A 7,728-nucleotide genomic window follows, 5' to 3' on the forward strand; every position below is an offset into this window, starting at 1 on the left:
ACAACAGGTTAGTATACATAAAACGGGTTTTATTGGGCACAGAGTATTCAGGGGTCGTTCCAGAGGATGGGATGGTGAGTCGTTTGTAGAATCCTTCAAAGGATATGATGCGTGGGGTAATCCGAGTCCTTTGGTTTTAAAGGCACTGGGATGCAGGCAGTAGGAGCACACACACCTCAGCGAACCGGGAACTAGGAGGAACAGGAGACGAGGGAACACAGGAGGTAAGTAAGGCAGAAAGTATTCACATGGCAGTAGTAACAAAGTCATTGAGTCCTCTATGTGTATACGAGACCAGACAATGAGGGTGTCTGAGATGTGTGCTTTTATGTAAGCTGGTTGATGAGGTGCTCGATTAGTGACAGGTGCAGGTGCTCAGAACTCAGGTGAGAGGGATCATTGTGATTGGGTGGTGGCGGATCTGTTACAGCCTTTGGCAACCCTAATGCTTTATGGTAATTTCTCATATATGAGAGACTGTTTGTTCATTATTCATTTATTCCACCATGATTAATAAATGAAGAGTAAAAGCTCATGCGGTTTAGATCCTGTAATGGAGACAAAAACAGAAACATCACATGTCTTTAGGTGAAAATGCAAAAACAAACTAATTGTTAATTACGACTGCTACTAGGGGGACAAATTTAAGATAGGTAAGCCAATGTTGCTGACAGTGAAAAGGCATACATTTGATATCTATATGAAAACTAAGACATTATAATAATCCCATAATCATGAGACTGTTTGCATTAAAGGTTTGCTCAAGAGATATGATACTAATGCATGATGACTCGAACCGATGTGATTATGATACAAGTATCTGTATGACAACCCACAACTATTGATCAAATCTACAGGGGCAACAGCAAACAGTCACCATATTGGCCAGTGTCTGGGGACATCAGAGTGGCGTGACTCAATGAGATACAGAGGCACGTCCACGCAGACACATGAATATTGAGATATCATGTACATATTTCATGAGGAACATGCTGTATTTGTCCTTCATGTGCTCGATAAATGTTACATGAGATGTCAGGGCTCCCTAATCAGAGGCTGGGCTCCATACATATTCATACTGGGAGAGAAATTTACATGACCTGGAATCACATGCAGAAAAACGTTATTGTGTTTACACACAAGCTCTCTGTTGTAAACAATTCCCTCCCTGTGATTCTACAGAATTGCAGATAAGATCCACATGCGCACTTTGGCGGTTAAAGCACTCTTGACACTGTTGAGGGGATAATCTGATGCCGGAGACGAGGCTGATGAGAGGATGCATTAATCTGCTAGAGTTAGTTGTGAGACGCTGGAGGCACTATCACTCTATCAGGTTTTCTGCATTTTAACACACAACTGTTTGACAGAAGTCTATTATTACTCTTCCAAAGGAGACTTAAGAGAACTCAACAGCTGCACAATGTGAAATGAAACAATGGAGAAATTAGGAAACATTGATACTGTACTATATACTGTAATTTATTTACTACACTAAGCTATACTCTATACAATAACATACTATGCTAATACATTACTTTAAGATGCACTGTTGATTACTATTCTACTATATTACTCTAAGTTACATTGTGATAATATGCTAAGCTACACAATACTTTACAATACTATACTGTGTTAAAGGCATACCTCACCCAAAAAATTTACATTTTGACATATTTTACTCATGTTATTGATTGTAAACAGGTGAGGGTAGCCAATGAATTCCATAATATTTATTTATTTCTCCATACTATATAAGTCAGTGGCCATTGTGAACTGTTTAGTTACCCACATTCTTCAGAATATCTTCTTTTGTGCTCAACAGAAGCTATACTTTTATGCTTTGCTATACTTTTTGAAGCTATAGTGTACTATACTATGCTAAGATATAAAATAATAGGCTAATCTACACAATGCCTTACCGTTTCTTCAAAAGTTTGACTTTTCAATCTAGTATCCCCCAGAACTGCCTTTATTTGGACATGCACATTTATAAATAAATGGACAGTTGCACTGGATATTCCAGATTTTTTGTCATTTTTCCAGAATGAGAGTCCAAACAGCTGATAAAAACTCCAGTCCCAATTTAAATTAAAATCTGCATGTTTGTAATAAACACATTAATCAAGATGAATTTTAACTTTAAACTTTGGTTCATAATCTATAACAACGCTTCTTCCAGTGGAAAACATTGCATCATAATCCATCAACGTATTTGTTTAGAATTGTTTTGGACTGTTTGCACTGTTTGCACTTGTAAACAGTGCTTGATCTATGCATATTTCCAGTAAATAAGTCCAGTAAACATCCTGAGTAAATTTTCAGCAAATTTAAATTTTGGGGTGAATTATTCCTATAAAGTGGAGATTTATAGAAGATTAAGCTTCTTTGTTAAAACCTGTACAGCATTTTTACAAGAGTGACAAGTGAAATTCATAAATGTCAAGAAAAAGCAGAAAACATAAAAAAAGGATACAGAGGGACAAAGAGAGGAAAACATATTTCATTAGCCAGGTCAGGTTGTAATGCTGCTCTCTCTGTCTCTTTCTTGTACACAATAGCTGCCCCAGGCAGAGGCATAATTGTTCATTCATTTGATATCTGAGATTTGTCTCCTCAAAAATACTTTCTACCCAGCAAGCTCTCGCCTGGTCCTTTCCCAAGACAGGATTCCTCCATCCTGTTATCCTCCTGTGGCATCCATTACACATGCAAACATCCTTGCACACCAAACCGGTGGGACTTGCCACAATGAAGAGCAGTATGCATATTCCCCAGAATGCAATGGGTCTCTTTAACCACAGCCACAATTTTATCTTTAATTTCCTTCGACCCCCTTCCAATCTCTACCTTTCCATTTCCTCCTCTCTCTGAGTCTGCACCTTTCCTGCTTTTATTTTCTCCCTTGGCAATGTTTTGTTTTCTGTTGTGTGACATGTTTTTGCCTTCTCTAATATACCTGGCTGTTATCATGGCATCATCCAAAGATACAGAGAAAAGCAAGAGAGAAGGATGGTAAGAGAGAATATGGGAAGGAAGCAAAGAGGGCAATAGCATGTGGACAAAAAAACTTCAGTCTGTCAAATAAATACTTTAAAGAGATTAATATTCTGTCAACATTTACTCAACCTCTTGTTGTACCAAACCTGAATTTCTTTCTTAAAAAAAAAGAGTAGAACAAAAAGAAAAAAAAGAGAAGAAAAAAGTATATCTGCTCTTCCATACAATAAAAGTATAAAAATCCAAGGATCATCAAAAAGGACAATAAAAAAGCACATATAACTGTCATAAAAGTATTCCATACAACACTCTCAATATATTTCAAGTCTTCAGATGACCCACAGTAGCTTTTTGTGATGAAAACCCCAAATTTATGTTGCTAAGCACTGAATATCTTGCCTTAATTTTTTTTTTTTTTACAGCCATGTTCACCATTTACTTTTATTGTACAAAAAGTACAGCTTGCAAATAATCTCATACGGGTTTCCAAAGACATGACAGTAAGTCAATGATGACAGAATTGTAAATGCACTATTGTTCAAAAGTTTGGGGTCAGCCTTTATATATATATATATATTTTTTTTTTAATTTATATACACATACACACATACACATCATTTTTTATATAGTTTATTTTTTATAGCAAAATGTAGCTGGTTGAACAAGGAATTCTTGCTAGCTTGTCTAGTTAAGAAGCCAAAGCAGCAGCACACAATCATCCAAGACAGACCATCTGCTGGTCTCCTCGGCAGAGACGCTTACCATTATGCACCTTTGTGCAGGTGGGTCAGAAAGACAAAGTGAGAAAAAGAGAAAATAAGAGGGAGGGAGCATTACAAAGACTGCTGTGATGATTTTGAGAAAGGTCACCAGGAGATTGCAGTCACGCAGGCCCGAGCGCAAACTCACACAAAGGCATGTTAATTAAGGCATGTTTAGGGGACCGCTACATGTGGGCTGCAGTGTTTCCTGCGTCGTCCCTTTTCTTTATGTGGGATTGATGAAGCACCCCTGAGCGACTAGTGATGTCTGTTTTTGTGGCACAGTGGGAAACATTATGTGGGCTTGAAGCAGTGTGTATGTGTGCGCATGTCTATGCTAGTGAAGGGAACAGTGGGGAGTGAGGAATGTCACTGTAATTATAATTTCATATGATGCTCTGTTGATCAGTTTGATAAGGAGGAAGAAAAAGAAGATCCCTAAGCGTGTTTGTCTGCAGACACACACAGGCACATATTAACAAGAGACAAACAGATGTTTTATGCATGTGTATATGCACAGAGGAAACTAGAAGGAAGACCTACTAAGTGGGTCAGCGTGTCTTGCCCTGCTGTGCACATGAACATATGCATGTGTTTGTGATACGTTGCTTCAAAACACAACATCTAGAAAGAATGCTCACATTGAAGCCTTGGAGTCGACTCCAGGCAAACACGCGGAAATAAGCAAGAAATTGCTAACAGATTCATTAGGGAGGTCTGAAGCGTTAGTTCGCTCTCACTGGCAAAGTGAAAAGATGGAAATGTACAGTAACAAGATGGAACTACTGCACAATAGGAAAAAAGAAAACGAAATTACTCTCGCTCATATTCGCTCACTCAGTCACACTAAAAAGCGCTATGAAAAGATACAAAGAGGCTGCATTTCATTCAAAGACAATGAACTGAGATTTCACCACTCTGCAGTTTGTGAACGTCTGAGCCAGCTCTGTGCAAAAATAATGCCTCCGTCCAAGAATAAAACTGGAAAACTAAAGCAACACAAGTGCTTCAAGTCAAATAAAAACACCCATTAAGATGAAACAACTCGCTCAATAGTATAATTAATGCTTTATTCTGTTATCAAAACCTTCACACAATCACAGAGAACAGGTTTACAGAAGGCCACGTATTTGACTGCACCGTCTGCACTGTTCAGCACTTCAGTCTTTGAAACATCTGTGGAGTTTACTGAAAGTTGGCTGAAACATATTTAGTCTGGTCTTAGAATAGAATAGAATAGAATAGAATAGAAACAAGTAAAAAGTTTTTAACAAGCATATTATATTATATTCTATTCTATTATATAAATGATTCAAGTTGTGTACATGTATTTGTGTGGACTTTTTCACACCAAAGATAATTATAATTTTATTTTTATTTTTTGTCCTGTAGGTCAATTTATTTATTCACTGCAAGATATCCTTGCTCCCGGGGGCAAGTAATATATAAATGTGTAAAGTTCTAGAGGTAACAAACAAGTGTGTTTAATGAATATTTATACTAAAGTTACAAAAAGTAGTACTGAAAGTAACTGTATACTCTTTTATTGCCGTTATACCTTGATATATATTCCCATATATGATGCTTCTGCATTAAATTAAGTAACATTTATATTATCAGATAGATTGTATTTGTTTTAAGGAATCAAATCATAAGTGCACAGTGAGGCTATTTCTTTTTAAAGTGAGTAAAGTCTGTTTTTGCCCATCATGATCTTAGTATTACAGTGTACAGCATGTTTATATTTTCATAAATTAGGACAGACACTGAAACAACATCACTGTATGGACAGCATCTAAAACCCAAAACCCAAAGGAGTACAACTGTTTATCAATCTAAAGTTGTTTATGCATAAAAGGGTTTAAGTTTTAGATACTGCAATACATTGATGCTGTACACTTTTCGTATAAATTCTTACAAATGCAAATGAGAGCACCCTGTTTTGTTAGATGTGTTTTGTTTCGCATTAAAGCAAGTGATACCTTTATTATTCAGAAATTCTCTTTGCTTTTTCCTTGGCCTTGACAGCTACTTCAACCCATTCCAGGCCGAACACTTTCATAAAAGAAATATGTTGAAATATGTTCATGTACATGCAAATTTTGCTACTTACTTACACTAACTGCCTTTACACAAGACAATTTCACAAGAAAAGAGAAACTTCTTGTCTAAAAAGCATTTGCACATCATGTCTATCTACCTGAAATGTCCCCCACAAAAGAAAGAAAGAAATTAATAAAATTAAATAAAAATAAAATGAAATAAAATAAAATAAAATAAAATAGTAGATAGGGTTGTCCATACTGTAAGTGCAAGATAACGAAAACCAGGAGACCAAATAATACCTCTTTTCATAATGTGAAGAAAACTAGAAGTGAGAGGTAAGAGGAACAGACAGCGACTCGAGTCTTTGAAGGAACAGCACCGCTTTAGTTTTCACAAATATGTGCACACTGAAAAACCTTGCCACTTTGAACCCAAGTGCATCTTAATGAAAAACTCTCCATTAAAGGAACCTCTCACCTCATAGATGCTGTAAGATATATTTGTCTTATTTGAGGATATATGAACATTAGAAGAACCCTATTAATCCAACACAGGCAGAAGGGCTAATATCAGTGCAGATATCTCTGGTCAGAATATTACATGGAGCTGGGAGGACTTCAGCACAAGCCAGGGGTCATATGGGATTCTAGAGCTTTTTAGAGTTTACCTCAGATAACATCTGTGGGATTTCTATGGAAACAAATGACCTTTACAAACTAATATTTCTATAATTACCATTGGCTGCAACATCTGCTGCTGCATCCAGGGATTGCTTGCAACAATAGGTAGTGATCCAACATGTCCTCAATTATTTACAGACAGAAAGCAAAAATGAAGAGTTACAGGATGTTATCCAGCAATAGTGTGAACAAGGTATTTCAAAACACTTAAGTCCCAGAATGCATTTGCGTCATATCTAATGTGGCTTTTTTAATTAAAAAAAAAAAGGTATAGCACCACATTTATTTTTCTGTTTTATTATTTGCTCGTGTGTCAGTAAACCAGAGGGAGAATTTCGTTAGAAAAAAATTATTCGATCGCGCCTGTTGCTTGCAGCCAAAATCATGCTTATTTCCACCATCCTTCTATATCCCACTGCCGTGGGGGAAGAAAGGGAGAGGAAGGGTTATGTAAATAATGGAAAAGGGTAATGGGCCTTTAAATAGATTATTGAACTACAGGTGTCTGTGAGAAAACACAGACACGCAGATAAGGACACATACACACACAAACACACATTTTCACCAGCTTTCTGAGTCTCTAGCCCAAAGCTTCTCATATCTTCAATGTCTCTTTATTGTGCTGTTTTCATTTTCTTAGTGGCTCCAAACAGTCCATTTCCCAGAAAGATTGTGAGTAAAGGACAATAATAGTTGTAATAGCCTCAGTTCTTCCCTCAGATGGCTTCAAGTAATATGAGTGCTGCTATGAATACCATTAAAAAAGTAACATATTATCTATCTATCTATCTATATATAATATATATATATCTATCTATCTATCTATCTATCTCTCTATCCATGTCTATCGATTATCTATCTATCAAATATCTATCTAGCATCTATTTATCAAATATCTATCTATCTATCTATCTATCCATCTGTCTAATTTCAGTTTTAGTAATTTTAGTATTTCAACTTATTTCAGAAAAATCACAGATGGCGCCGACGCTGATGGCTGCCTCCGTGGCGTGCTCCGCAGTTGTTTTTATGTTTTTGTTAGTTTGTCCTGTCTTTAGTTATATCCCTGCAATCAGTTTCACCAGAGACGAATTGCTGGACATTCGGAAGTACACACCACCCGATATTTCACCGGTTTTCGACTATTCGGATGTTTTGCTGGACATTGTTGTCGGGGGAGCTGTGGCGCTGATCAAGCGCTTCAGGACGCGCAGACGGGGGAAGCGAGCCGGCGCGCTCGT

Source organism: Sinocyclocheilus grahami, unplaced genomic scaffold (genome assembly GCF_001515645.1).
Source record: "Sinocyclocheilus grahami isolate Dianchi unplaced genomic scaffold, SAMN03320097.WGS_v1.1 scaffold852.1, whole genome shotgun sequence".
NCBI classification, from domain to species: Eukaryota; Metazoa; Chordata; class Actinopteri; order Cypriniformes; family Cyprinidae; genus Sinocyclocheilus; species Sinocyclocheilus grahami.